The following is a 15,537-nucleotide window of genomic DNA, read 5'->3' on the forward strand; positions in this document are numbered from 1 at the left end:
TTGTGTGTATATATATATATATATACATATATATATATGTATATATATACCACATCTTCTTTATCCACTCATCTGTTGATGGACAGCTTGGCTCTTTCCATAGTTTGGCTATTGTGGACATTGCTGCTATAAACATTGGGGTGCACGTACCCCTTCAGATTACTACATTTGTATCTTTGCGGTAAATACCCAGTAGTGCAATTGCTGGGTCATAGGGTAGCTCTATTTTCAACTTTTTGAGGAACGTCCATACTGTTTTCCAGAGTGGCTGCACCAGCTTGCATTCCCACCAACAGTGTAGGAGGGTTCCCCTTTCTCTGAATCCCCGCCAACATCTGTCGTTTCCTGACTTGTTAATTTTAGCCATTCTGACTGGTGTGAGGTGGTATCTCATTGAAGTTTTGATTTGGACTAGGGTTTTGGTTTGGACTAGGATTAGAACTGAGGGTTCTAGAGGGGGAGGGCTTGGGGAGATGGGTTAGCCTGGTGATGGGTATTGAGGAGGGCACGTTCTGCATGGAGTACTGGGTGTTATGCACAAACAATGAATCATGGAACACTACATCAAAAACTAATGATGTAATGTATGGGGATTAACATAACAATAAAAAAATAAAAGTAAAAAAAAATTTAAAAAAACTAATGATGTAATGTATGGTGATTAACATAATAAAAAATAACATAAAAATAAAATTAAAAAAAAAAGTTGCTATGGCTGAGGTCAAAGAGGTTTCTGCCTGTATTCTCCTCTAGAATTTTGGTGGATTCCTATCTCACATTTAGGTCTTTCAACCATTTTGAATTTATTTTTGGATATGGTCTAAGAAAGTGGTTCAGTTCATTCTTCTGCATGTTGCTGTCCAGTTTTCCCAATACCACTTGTTGAAGAGACTATCTTTTTCCTATTGGATAGTCTTTCTTGCTTTGTTGAAGAGTAGTTGACCATATGGTTCTGGGTCCATTTCTGGGTTGTCTATTCTGTTCCATTGATCTATGTGTCTGTTTTTGTGCCAGTACCATATCGTCTTGATGACTACAGCTTTGTATTATGGCAAGAAATCCAGAATCATGATGCTTCCAGTTTCATTTTTCCTTTTCAGAGTTGCTTTGACTATTTGGGGTCTTTTGTGGTTCCATACAAATTTTAGGTTTGTTCTAGTTCTGTGAAAAATGCTGGTGGTATTTATATAGGGATTGCACTAAATGTGTAGATTGCTTGGAGTAGCATAGATGTTTTAACAATGTTTGTTCTTCCAATACATGAGCATGGAATACTTTTCCATTTCTTTGTGTCCTCTTCAATTTCTTTCATAGATATTCTATAGTTTTAAGAGTACAAATCTTTTACCTGTTTATTAAATTTATTCCTAGGTATCTTACAGTTTTTGGCGCAATTGCAAATGGGATCAATTCCTTGATTTCTTTTTCTGCTGATTTGTTATTGCTGATAAAATGCAACAGATTTCTGTACATTGATTTATATCCTGCAACTTTTCTGAACTCATGCATTAGTTCTAGGAATTTTTCAGTGGAGTCTTTCAGGTTTTCTATATAGAATGTCATGTCATCTGTAAATAGTGAAAGTTTGACATCTTCTTTGCTGATTTGGATACTACTTATTTCTTTTTGTTGTCTGAACATTGAGGCTAAGACTTCCAATACTATGTTAAATGGTAAGTGAAACTGGACATCCTTGTCTTGTTCCTGACCATAGGGGAAAGATTCTCTGCTTTTCCCTATTTAGGAGGCTATTAGCTGTGGGTCTTTCATATATGACCCTTATGATGTTGAGGTATGTTCCATCTAACCCTACTTTGTGGAGGGTTTTTATCAAGAAAGGATGCTGTATTTTGTCAAATGTTTTTTTCTGCATATATTGACAGAATCATATGGTTTTTATCTTTTATTAATATGGTTTATCATGTTATTTTGAAATAGTGAACTACCCCTGCAGCCCAGGAATAAATCCCACTTGATTGTGGTCAATAATTCTTTCAATGTACTATTGAATTCAATTTGCTAGTATTTTATTGGGAATTTTTGCATCCATGTTCACTAGGGATATTGGCCTGTAATTCTCCTTTTTCATGGAGCCTTCATCTGGTTTCAGGAATCAAGGTAATGCTAGCTTCATAGAATGAGTTTGGAAGTTTTCCTTCCATTACTGTTTTTTTTAAATAGTTTGAGAAGAATAGGTATTAACTCTTCTTTAAATGTCTGGTCGAATTTCCCTGGGAAGCTTTCTGGCCCAGGAATTTTGTTTGTTGGGAGATTTTTGATTACTGATTCAATTTCTTTGCTGGTTATGGGTCTGTTCAAATTTTCTATTTCGTCCTATTTCAGTTTTGGTAGTTTGTAAGTTTCCAGGAATTTGTCCATTACTTCCAGGTTGCCCAGCCTGTTGGCATATAATTTTTCATAGTATTCTCTTATAATTGTTTGCACTTCTGTGGTGTTGATTGTGATCTCTCCTCTTTCATTCATGATTTTATTTATTGGGGTCCTTTCTCTTTTCTTTGATAAGTCTGGCCAGGGGTTTATCAATTGTATTAATTCTTTTAAAGAACCAAGTTTTAGTTTTGTTAATCTGTTCTACTGTTTGTTTGTTTGTTTTCTATATTGTTTATTTCTGCTCTGATCTTTATCACTTCCCCTTTTTCTACTGGCTTTAAGATTTATTTGCTCTTCTTTTTCTAGCTCTAGTGTAAGGTTAGATTGTGTATTTGAGACTTTCCTTGCTTCTTGAGGTAGGCCTGTATCGCAATATACTTCCCTCTTAGGACTGTCATGGCTGCATCCCAAAGGGTTTGGACTGTCTTGTTTTCATTTTCATTTGTTGCCAAGTATTTTTTCTATTTCTTCTTTTATTTCCTGGTTAACTCGCTTATTCTTTAGTGGATCCTCTTTAAATTCCACGTATTTGTGGTCTTTCCAAATTTTTTCTTGTGGTTGATGTCTAGTTTCATAGAGTTGGTCTGAAAATATTCATCATATGATCTCGATCTTTTTGTACTTGTTGAGAGCTGATTTGTGACCCAGTATGTGATCTATTCTGGAGAATGTTCCATATGCTGTTGAAAAGAATGTGTATTCTGCTGCGTTAGGATGAAATGTTCTGAATATATGTTAAGTCCTTCTGGTTTAGTGTGTCATTCAAAGTCATTGTTTCCTTGTTGATCTTCTGCTTAGATGATTTGTCTATTGCTGTAATTGGGGGTATTAAAGTCCCCTACTATTATGGTATTATTATCAATGAATTTCTTTATATTTATTATTAATTTATATATTTGGGTGCTCCCAAGTTAGGGGCATGAAAATTTACAATTGTTAGATCTTCTTGAGGGGTAGACCCCTTAATTATGATATAATTCGCTTCTTGATCTCTTGTTACAGTCTTTGTTTTAAAATCTAGTTTGTCTGATGTAAATATGGCTACTCCAGCTTCCTTTTGATTTCCATTAGCATAATAGATGGTTCTTCAAGCCCTCACTTTCAATCTGCAGGTTTCTTTAGGTCTAAAGTGAGTCTTTTGAATGCAGCATATAGATGGATCTTGTTTTTTTAATCCATTCTGATATTCTGTGTCTTTTGATTGGAACATTTAGTCCATTTACATTCAAATTGAATATTGAAAGATATGAATTTAGTGTCATTGTGCTACCTGTAGAGTTGGTGTTTCTGGTGATGTTCTCTGGTCCTTTCTACTCTTTTTTGCTTTTGGTCTTTTTTTTCTCCACTCAAAGAGTTCCTTTTAAAATTTCTTGCAGGGCTGGTTTAATGATCACAAACTCCTTTAGTTTTTGCTTGTCTGGGAAACTCTATATCTCTCCTTCTATTCTGAATGACAGCGTTGCTAGATAAGGAATTCTTGGCTGCATATTTTTCCTATTCAGGATGTTGAATATTTGCTGCCATTCTTTTCTGGTCTGCTGTGGACAGATCTGCTGTGAACCTGTCTGTCTGCCTTTGTAGGTTAAGGACTTTTTCCACTTGCTGCTTTCAGGATTCTTTCCTTGTCTGTGTATTTTGTGAATTTGACTATGATATGCCTTGGTGATGGTCTGCTTTTGTTGAATTTAATGGGAGTTCTCTGTGCTTCTTGGATTTTGATGCCTGTGTCCTTCACGAGATTAAGGAGGTTTTTTAGCTATAATTTGCCCAAATAAACCTTGTGCCTTTTTCTCTCTTTTCATCTTCTGGGACTCCTATGATACAAAGGTCATGTAAGTTTTATGGGGCACCTGGGTGGCTCAGTCACTTAAGCCTCTTCCTTCAGCTCAAGTCATGATCCCAGGGCCTGGCATCAAACCCCACGTGGGGCTTCCTCCCCTCAGCAGGGAGCCTGCTTCTCCCTCTCCCTCTGCTCCTCCTCCCCTGTTCATTCTCTCTCTGTCTCTGTCTCTCTCTCAAATACATAAATAAAATCTTAAAAAATGTTATTACGTTTTAATAAGTCACTGAGTTCCCTAAGTCTATTTTTGTGATCCATTACCTTTCTTTCCCTCTTTTTTTGGCTTCATTATTTTCCATAATTTTATCTTCTATATCACCGATTTGCTCCTCTACTCCATCCATCCTCATTTTTATGGGCTCCATTTGGGTTTCCACCTCGGTTGTAGCATTTTTAATTTCAGTCTGACTAAATTTTAGTTATTTTATCTCTGTAGTAAGGGATTCTCTAGTGTCTTCTATGCTTTTTTCAAGCCCAGCTAGCGTCCTTATAATCACTGAACTTTAATCCTTTTAGTTGTTGAACTACAATCCTTAAATTCTAATTCAGACATCTTACTTATATCTGTATTGATTAAAGTCCTGGCTGTGAGTTCTACTTCCTGTTCTTTCTTTTGGGGTGAATTCTCCATCTTGTCATTTTGTCCAAGAAAGAAAAAAAGAAAGAAAACAAAACAAAACAAAAAAACAAACCCCTAGATCCTGGGTGTGTTTTGGTCTGCTTGTGAAAAGAATCTAGATTCCAAAATAATGACAATGATGATGACGATAATAATAATAATAATAAAATGAAAGTAAATAAAAAATAAAAATATATAAATAACAAATTAAAAAATTAATAATAAAAATTTAAAAAAGGAATTGAAAAAATAAGAAAATAAATGAAAAAATAAAAATAAAGAATAAAAGCATAAAGGAAGCTAGATCCTATTTCTCCTAGAGCTGAGGCTTTGTAGCCCTCTATGATCAATAGACTTGATGCAAGCGAATTGCTTATGCTGGTCTTCTGGGGGAGGGGCCGGCTGTGCTGATTCTCTGGCTGACTTGTTTCAGTGGAAATGCACCTCCAGGGTGCCGAGGGGTGGGGCTTGGTGTAAGTGACTCCTGCCTCCACAAGGTGGTGCTTTTTTGCTCTCTGAAGGCTTTCAGCACTAATAAGCTGAATGAATATGGTGGCGCACTACTTTCTAGCCCTGGAGTTGAAAGTTTGCCTCCCCCCACACTCTTAGGTGAGCCCTCAGAGAAGAGCAAGCCATCACCCCTCTTGTGTTCCTGGTTTCCCTTTGAACCCTGTGTTCACCCTGCCTATGTCTGAGCTTTTTTATCTCAGGCATGTGACTGAGTTTCAAAACTCCAAATTTTAGGGACTCCCATAGCATAGACCCATGCTGTTCCTCCAGGGGAGGGTCTCGCTACAATTTTGCCCTTTGCTGGCCAGTCCCAGGAAAGTCACACAACTGTGCAACAGTTTGCAGTTTATGGCAAAATAGAGCAGAAAGCCAGCACCAAGACCCATTGCTTTCAGCCGGCTTCCTCCCTCCTATGCTTGGGAACAGTGCAGTACTTTAACATCACCTGTTCTTGTGACGCAGGGGATCCTCAGACCATGCAGTCACTCCCGGGCACCTTTAAGCCAGGCACATACCCTATGGTAGTGGACTTATAAAAGTTCAGACTTTGTGCTCTGCTACTTATAATACTTTGAGGTAGCCCACATAAGCAGTCTCCCTCCCCACTGCCATAGCCACAGCTCTATCTCCCCCAAGTCAACTCTCCACACCTCCTACCTTCCAAAAGGTGGTCATTTTTCTACTTGTAGATTTGCAGTTTTTGTTCTCTCAGACCTCCAATAGATTTCTTGGGTGTTCAGAATGATTTGATAACTATCTAGCTGTGTTTGAGGTACGAGACAAGCTTGGGGTCCCCCTACTCCTCTGCCATCTGAACTCCGAACCCATAAGTTTCAATTACAAGTATATTCCAATGACTCTGGCTTCCTTTCTGCATTTAATCTTGGTTTTTTCCATAACCTCTTTAGGTCAAGCAAAAACAAACAGACAAACATGTCTCTATATGATTTTTGCCCAATCTTTATTCTGATCTTGTCAGAATCTTAGTAGTCTGGTGACCAAGGGCATGCCATTTAACTTGAACAACCTTCAGTTTTCTCATTTGTAAAAAAGGAATATTAAGTCTATGTTTCTGGTTGTGATTACTTATAACAAATGGTAATTGTTGCCATTAAGGATCTTCCCACTCTTCATTCAGCTATTTCTAATCAACATAATTTCTGAATTTTCTCATTCTACTCTGTCTTGTGGTAGATCATAAACCCCTCGAGGACACAGGCTTCCACTTACAAATTGCTTTAAACAGTGGTTCTCAACCTTAACTGCACCTTAGAGTCAGCTGGGCAGCCTTTTGAAATTATCCATTCCTTTCTTTCACTCCAGACCAATTAAAGAAGAATAAATAAGAGGTAGGTCTCAAGCATCATACTTTTTAAAATCTCCCCAGAAGACTCTACTGTGCAGCCCAAGTTGAAAAATCTCTGCTTTATAGAGATGCCTGTCATTCTCACTACCTACTTGTAAAACCATAGCTTTCTCATTATCCAAGATGTAAGTCTTCAGCAGTTTGGGGCATAATTAAAATATAAATAAATGCATAAATTAAGACATACGTGGTAAGTATAACTCATGTAAAAGATCGCAATTTGTGCTCCTTCTACACAATAATACTCAACACCCCTGGGGTCAGCTGGAGAACCAGGAGGAATGGAAGCCATTTTGAGGACTTGTTTAAGCTGAATCTTTGTCACATAGATTCCTCTAGAATCTTAAGACTTCCTCATTTTCAACGATTTTGCATTAGATAAGACCCCACCATTAAGAGGTTTATTTGATAACAACAAAAAAACTATTGGAAAAATATATACGTATATTTGAATGGTTTAAGATGGCCTTGTAAAAGGGAAAAAGAGTGATCTTGCATGGGGCAGGGCTGCCTGGAGCCTCAGGGTTGCTTGATACCCCCTCTACCACACCTCCCTGCTGTGGAGGCTGGCCTACCATTCCAGTGGGTCTAGTCTACCTCTTTGTCTAGTCTACCTCTTCATTCTTTGAAGTGGCATGACCAAGAACCTCAGACTCTGAAGGAAAAGAAATCCTGAAACATTACTCACTATTTCCTTCCTGGGGCTGGTCACAGTTTCTGGTACCATGTAAATTTATTTTATATTTACTTATTCCTCGTCTGCCTCATCAGTGGATGCTCAATGTCTTATACAGTGCCTGACACAAATTAGGCACTAAATATATATTTATTGAATGAATGAGTAAATGGATGAATGAATAAAACCAGTGACCCTGAAGGATTAATGAATCAGAAGACTCATTTATCTTTTGTCAAGATCCCTCTCACATCTGAACATACTGAGAAGGGAATATGGTCAATCGCTGCTCTAGAGGTAGTGAGGACATGCTCCCTTTGAATCCTTCATCCTTCAGACTCTTGAGGTTGGGAAACCACTTTCTTCAAGTTCAGAAATATCCTAAACACCAGCCATTTGTAAGGCATTATTGCCAGGCATGATGGGGGAATAAAACAATAATTCAGGATATCTGCTCAGATTTTTAAAAATGTATTTCAAGAGTCAAGAAAGAAACTCAAGGCACAATATGAAACATAGAATAGGATGTTGAGAAATGCCTTCTAGGGGTTGCTTTGTTTTGATAATTGTTTATTAATCTTTCTGATGAGGTACTATCTTGTCATGGATCAGGATGATATATGGTACCCAGCAAAAAGCCTCACCCTTGCCTCCTTTCCCTACCATCTCCATCCCCAGTAAACTAAACCAGGTAGTCTCATGTCCTTCTAGAGTTTCTTTCTGCAAATCCAGGAAAAAAAATGCAAACACATATATTCTTATTTTCTCCTCTTTCTTGCTCAAAAGTGGCATATTATATATAATTTTCTGCACAGTGCTGTTTGCACTGAACAGTGTATCTTAGAAATCTTTGCATTTCAGTACACACAGAACTTGAGAGTTTGCTTTCAAGCCAACTCTTGTAAAATAAGGAGTCTTATAAAAAGAAGGGGAAGGTCATTTCAGAGAAATGCCCTGGAGGCAGAACTAGGCCTGGCAGGTTGGGGAAAAGCAATGATAAGGAGTCTTATAAAAAGAAGGGGAAGGTCATTTCAGAGGAGTGGCCTGGAGGCAGGACTAGGCCTGGCAGGTTGGGGAAAATCAATGTCATCCTGCTTAGCTGGAATACAGATCAGGAGAAGGGGAGTCATTTTAGATAAAGCTGGTGGGAACACCTCATAGTGCTGCAAATATCTTGGAAGGATGTTATCAAGTGAACCATAAATGATGGATCATCAGAATTATGCTCAAGAAGATCAATCAACAGCAAGGTCAACAGTGGTTTGCAGATGGGACAGAGGATAGAAAAGAGACAGAGAGATCAACTAAGAAGCAAAATAGTCTAAACCCAAACCAGGCATAGTGCTGAAGAAAATGGAAAGGAAAGGATATAAATATGAGAGACATAGAGATTCATTCTATAGCCATGGTTCTCTACCCTTTCTGTCCAGCTGTCACACATTGTAGATAAAGTTCAACTGTGTTACTCAATCCTGTGGGCATATTTAATGATATATACAATTCCAACCTTGCTAACCTCACTTTCATCTATTCCTCTAGCATTAAAGGAAAAAAAATCAGAATTAATATGAGTGAGAATGATAACTTCTGTAGAGTTAATTTGAACTCCCCTCTATTCTATATAGTTAAAAAGTAAATTACTTATAAACACTGGCATTTTATTATTAGCAGTAATGAATTATTTTGCAGTTGATTGACAGGATAGTTTAACATGTTAACTCAGTTGGGACCACTGATTTCCAGAACTTGGTAACTAATCCTGAATGGGGTTTGGAAAGGGTATTGGCAGGAGGAAGGAGTTGATGCAAATCTGAGTACCTAGATGCATGAAATGTACTTAATAGAGATAGGAAATGCAGCTAGAACAGGGTTTTGTAACAGTGAAAGCATAGAATAGCAGGCATAACCAACCATGTGCCTTGAACTATATTTAGGAATTGAGACCCTAAAATGCTCAGAGTAAATCTATGAATAAGCACATGGTTAAGTCCCCTTTATTTATTTAATCTATTCAGTAAAGCACAGTGGTTAAGAGAATAATTCCAGAGTCAGACTGCCTGGATTTGAGTACTTTCTGTCACATCCTAGCTTTGTGACACAAAATAAGCTATTTACCATTTCTGTACCTCAATTTTCCTGTCAAATGGGAAAGTTATAGTAACTTTTCATAACTCACTGGGAGGGAAAAAAAACAGGTATTTCATGTAATGTGCTTAGAACATTTGCTTGCATACAGTAAGTGCTCAACTGGTCATTATTTATTAGAGAAATATTTATTTAGTGTTTACTCTGTGCTATGCACTGTACAAGAGGCTATGCACAGTGCTAAGCAAAGCACATTTATTTCCCTCACAGAGCTTAGGGAGTAATGATGAGCTCTAAAACAAGAAACACTCAGGGCACCTGGGTGGCTGTCATTGAGCATCTGCCTTTGGCTCAGGTCATGATCCTGGGATCCTGGGATCAAGCCCTGCATTGGGCTCCCTGCTCTGCGGGAAGCTGCTTCTCCCTCTCCTGCTCCCCCTGCTTGTGTTCCCTCTCTTGCTGTGTCTCTCTCTGTCAAATAAATAAATAAAATTTTAAAAAAATAATAAATAAAACAAGAAACACTGATGGTAGTGTTGATTGATTCTGAAGGGGAAGAAATGGGAACTATCTGTATTACTCTACAGGAAGTTCTCTGATAACTTAATGTTTAAAAATATATAAAGATGAATGTGTAGAGGGAGAGAAGTATACATCATAAAGGCAGATGTATAAAGGAAATAGGCAAGGAAGCTAAAGTCCAGGATGAGGTGAGACCTGCAAAACGTGCAAAGACAACTTTAATGACATTTTCAGAGCAAAACAACCAAGCAAATAAAGTTAGATCAAATACCAAAGCCAGACAAAGATGCCACAATGAAAGAAAACTACAGACCAATATCTCTATGAATATAGATACAAAAATCCTCAACAAAGTACTAGAAAATCAAATCCAGCAACACATTAAAAGGATATTATATACCATGATTAAGTAGGATTTATCCCAGGAAAGCAAGTGTGGTTCAATGTAAAATAATCAAGCAATGTAATTACACTATGAAGGGAAAAAACAAACTTACATGATCATCTCAATAAACATGTAGAAAACACTTGAAAAAAAAATTCAACACTTTTTCATAATAAAGGCATTTACCAAATTAAGAATAAAAGTATGTTTCTTTAACATGATAAAAGGCATTATGAAAACCCACAGTTTATGTCATACTAAATGGTGAAATACTGAAAGCTTTTCCTCTTAAGATCATGAACAAGACAAATATGACCACTTTCACTACTGTTATTCAACATTGCACTGGAAATCTTAGCAAGAGCAATTCAGCAGGAAAAAGAAATAAAAGACAAAACAAAAGAAGGAGGAAGTAAAACTATTTTTAGATGACATGATTCTATATATGAAAATTCCAAAGAATACACACACACATGCACACACACACACACACTGCCAGAACTAGTAAATACATTTTGCAAAGTTGTAGAGTAGAAAATTAACACATAAAAATCAGCTGTGTTTCTATACACCAACAATGAACAATTCAAAAAAGAAATTAAGAAAACAATTCCATTTATAATAGCATCCAAATAATAAAATACTTAGGAATAAATTTAACCAAGGAAGTGTAAAACTTGCATAATGAGAACCATAAAACATTAGATAAAAGAAATTAAAGAAGATCTAACTAAATTGTAAGACATTCCATGCTCATGGATTGGAAGACATACAATTATTAAGATGACAATACTCCCCAAAATAATCCACAGAGTTAATGCAATATCTTTCAAGATTCCAATGGCCTTTTTTTTTTTTTTCAGAAATGGAAAAGCAGGGGTGCCTGGGTGGCTCAGTTGGTTGGGCTTCTGAATCTTGGTTTTGGCTCAGGTCATGGCCGTGGGGTCATGAGATCAAGACCCATGTCAGGCTCTGTGCTTAGCGTGGAACCTGCTTGAGATTCTCTCTCTCCCTCTGCCACTACCCCTGCTGGTGCTCTCTCTCTTTCTCTAAAATAAATAAATAAATCTTAAAAAAAAATGGAAAAGCCAATCCTCAAATTCATATGGAATTGTAAGTAGTCCTGAATAGCTAAAACCATATTGAGAAAGAAAAACAAGATTGTAGGATTCAGACTTCTCAATTTCAAAACTTACTGCAAAGCTAGAAGAGTGTTATACTGGCATAAGGATAGATATATAGACCAATGAAATAGAATCAAGAATTAAGAAATTAATCTAAGTATCTATGGTGAATTCATTTTTTACATGGGTGCCAAGACCATTCAATAGGGAGTGAACAGTCTCTTCAAAAATGGTGCTGGGGTAACTAGAGAAGCACATGCAAAAGAATGAATTTGGACCCTACTTTACTTCATTTACAAAAATTAACTCAACATGGATCAACAACCTAAATATAAGAAGGAGGGAAGAAGGGATATGACAGCTACCTGAGTGTAGATAGTATCAAATTAACAAAGAGTAGAGAGCTGTCAGGCCTGTTCAATTGTAAAGCATAAAACAGAGCTTTTTTAATTTAATTTTATTTTTTTAAAGATTTCATCTATTTATTTGACAGAGAGAGACACAGAGAGAGAGGGAACACAAGCAGGGGGAGTGGGAGAGGGAGAAGCAGGCTTCCCGCTGAACAGGTAGCCCGATGCGGGGCTCTATCCCAGGACCCTAGGATCACGACCTGAGCCAAAGGCAGACGCGTAACTGACTGAGCCACCCAGGCACCCAAACAGAGCTTTTTTTAGAGGGATAAATGGAAACCAATCATAAGATATCGTCTCGTTTCTTGAAGTTAGTTCATTTATCAAACTTAGGTGAATTACCTCTCAAAGGACCAGAAGAATTGCCTGATGTGATTGTGGGACCATTGTTGGTCATCTTTGAGAAATCATGGACAATGAGAAAAGTGCTAGAACAGTGGGGATGGACAACTACAAAGTTTTTTGCAAGGGGAAAAATTTCCCTTGATTCAAGGCTGCTAAACCAGATGGTGATTCCCAATAGAATTTTCCAACAGATATTATATGAGCAGTTTATACAAGGTGCCATGTAGGAACCAACATAGACTCCCTAAGTAGAGCTAAGAAGTCAAACCATAATCCACATTTTAAAAAAGATTTTATTTATTTATTTATTTATTTATTTATTTATTGAGCACATGAGTGGGGGGAGTGGCAGAGGGAGAGAGAGAATCTCAAGCAGACTTGGTGCTGAATGCAGAGCCTGACATGGGGCTTGATCTAATTACCCTGAGAGCATGACCTGAGTTGAAATCAAGAGTCAGACACTTAACCAACTGGGCCATCCAGGCAACTCCATAATTCAGATTTTGTATGTAGGTACCAGGCTAGGAAATTAGGAGATGCTATAAAGATGAGAAAGTTAGATTTATGAAGGCATTAAACGAAGACCTATAAAATGGAAAAATGTGGATTGAGCTCATAGGGTTAACTAGTGTGATTACTGGTTGAATAATTGCTAGTTTAATTGCTTGCTGAATATTGAAGGGGTTCGTTAATAGATGAGTACCGATCTGGAAGGAGACTTCAATGATCACATTCTAGGGCCCTATTTGATTGCTTACTCCAATTCAACTGATTATTTAAATTTAAGTCCAAAGAATATAGAACACTAGTAAGAGAACTCTTTGGAAGAATAAAAAAATCTTTTGTTTAGTTGATCAAAAAACAAGTAGTACAATTGCAAATGGGAAAGATTTAGTTTGATGGCCTTTCTTGTGAAAAATGTGATTAACAAAGTCAAGATGTTTTCATTTCATTCCTCACATGATGAGTGCTTGCTATTTGCTAGGTACTCTGCTAGTTGGTGAGCATATGAAGATGTGGTCACCTTTGGAGCATATAGCAGGCTAGCTACTGCAAAAACCTCTCCCAAATCTTAGTGGTTTGTCTTGCTGAAGCCCTAGAACAATGTGGGTCAGTAGTGAGAGGCACACTTTCAAGCAGACTCTCAGGGACCTAGGCTTTACCATCCCTAGAAACTTGGAGTACTTCACTCTCTCTGTATCTGGCCAGCAGACAAGGAAAGAGAGAGCATGTGGAGGACTGTGCCCCCTCCTGCTTGGTCCATATCACCCTATGGTCATAATCTAACTACAATCTCTCTGTGCACCCAGCAGGAAAACGTGAAAATCTGTTTGGGTAACAACTAGCCAATCTCTGCTACAAATGGGGAAAGATAGACACATAAAAAGTGGTCAAAGAAGATATCCAAAATATATAATGCCTGTAGCGAGTCTCTGAAGATTAGTTTGAAATAATGAATAGGGGTTAACCAGACAAACAGGAGAGGGTGTTAAACAAACAAACAAACAAACAAAACCCCCACAAACTTAAAAAAATGCAAAGGGAAGAAAAAGAATGAGAAGGAACATAGGGGGCCTTTGAGTCTAGAGAGAACTGGCAGCTTGCCAGGAAATAGGGATGGCTCCTTTGGGGCTCATGTAAAATTTGGCATTTGAGACAAGTGTCTGCTTGAATGGGAAGGAGGCATCCTCTTCTGTTCCATGATCTAGTTTACAGAGCTCCTTTTTTGGGACAGCCACCAGAAAATAGTCCTTTTTTGTGCTGCACCTTACCTTGTAAAGTGCCATATAACTGCTCCCAAAACCTAGCCTTGTGGGTCTCAGTGACTGCCGTTCTATCAGACAAAGTTGTGAAGGCAGCTTGATACAAACCCACCATTACATTTCATTTAAGTCAAGTGGGTTTCAATTCCACTCCCCAAGGAGAACCAGTAGATGTGATTTGCATCTCAATTTAAAGCCATCGTATCTGTGAGAAAAAAGCATCTGAAAGCAGATGAGTCTGCATTTATTTCAGATCCAAGATTTTGGGGGGAACCTCAAAGTGATAACTGAAAATACAGTGTGACTGTCTCCAAGCCCCAGGAGAAAAAAACAGGGCCCACAGGAGCTCTGCCCAGTTTTGGTCTTGGTGGGAAGTGTAAACTCAAAAGTCATTCCTTCTGCTCAGACCCTCAGATAATAGGAGACAAAAGTGAATGTTGTTAGGGTGGTCTTGCTAGCAGCCAGCACTACCAGACAATCTCCCCAAACACTGGTTTTTAGCTTATTTCTTGGTCTTTTGTCCTTGGTCATTTGGCTGGCTTCTAGGTATAAAGATGTTCTAAAGAACAGATAGGAGCAAGCGAGCCTCAAACTGGATGCTCAGGCTTTAATTTCCAAATCCCATTGGTTCCCCTGTGGAAAACCAAGATCCTGACTGTTAAGGAGTGCTCAAAACTTTTGTGTTTCAAGACCTGTAATGCTGATTCTCAGGTCTGTATTAAAATAAAATATAAACAGTATTTTTATAGAGAGTGGGGACCATAAGACTAGATGCTTAAACACAAATTAAACATCACATGTGCAGACCTCAAGATCTGGGGTCCCTGTTTTAGCTTTTATTGCCCTGACAAGGCAGACAAGTGTTTTTCTATTTTTTTATTTTATTATGTTATGTTAATCACCATACATTGCATCATTAGTTTTTGATGTAGTGTTCCATGACTCATTGTTTGCATATAACACCCAGTGCTCCATTGAGTACATGCCATCTTTAATACCCATCACCAGGCTAACCCATGGCCCCAAACACCTCCCCCCTAGAACCCTCAGTTTGTTTCTCAGAGTCCATAGTCTCTCATAGTTCGTCTTGCCCTGTGATTCCCCCCCCTTCATTTTACCCCTCCTGCTATCTTCTTCTTTTTTTTCTTTACATATAATGTATTATTTGTTTTAGAGGTAAAGGTCTGTAATTCAACAGTCTTACACAATTCACAGCGCTCACCATAGCACATAACCTCCCCAATGTCTATCACTCAGCCACCCATCCCTCCCACCGTCCACCAATCCAGAAACCCTGTTTGTATCCTGAGATTAAGAATTCCTGGGGGGCGGAGCAAGATGGCGGAGGAGTAGGAGACCTGGATTTCGTCTCCTCTCAGGAATTCAGCTGGATAGGGATCAAACCATTCTGAACACCTACAAACTCAACAGGAGATCGAAGAAAAGAAGAGCAACAACTCTCTCATCAGAAAAGCGACCACTTTCTGGAAGGTAGGACGTG

This window comes from Leptonychotes weddellii, chromosome 14 (genome assembly GCF_054177405.1).
Source record: "Leptonychotes weddellii isolate Sample4059 chromosome 14, ASM5417740v2, whole genome shotgun sequence".
Classification (NCBI taxonomy): Eukaryota; Metazoa; Chordata; class Mammalia; order Carnivora; family Phocidae; genus Leptonychotes; species Leptonychotes weddellii.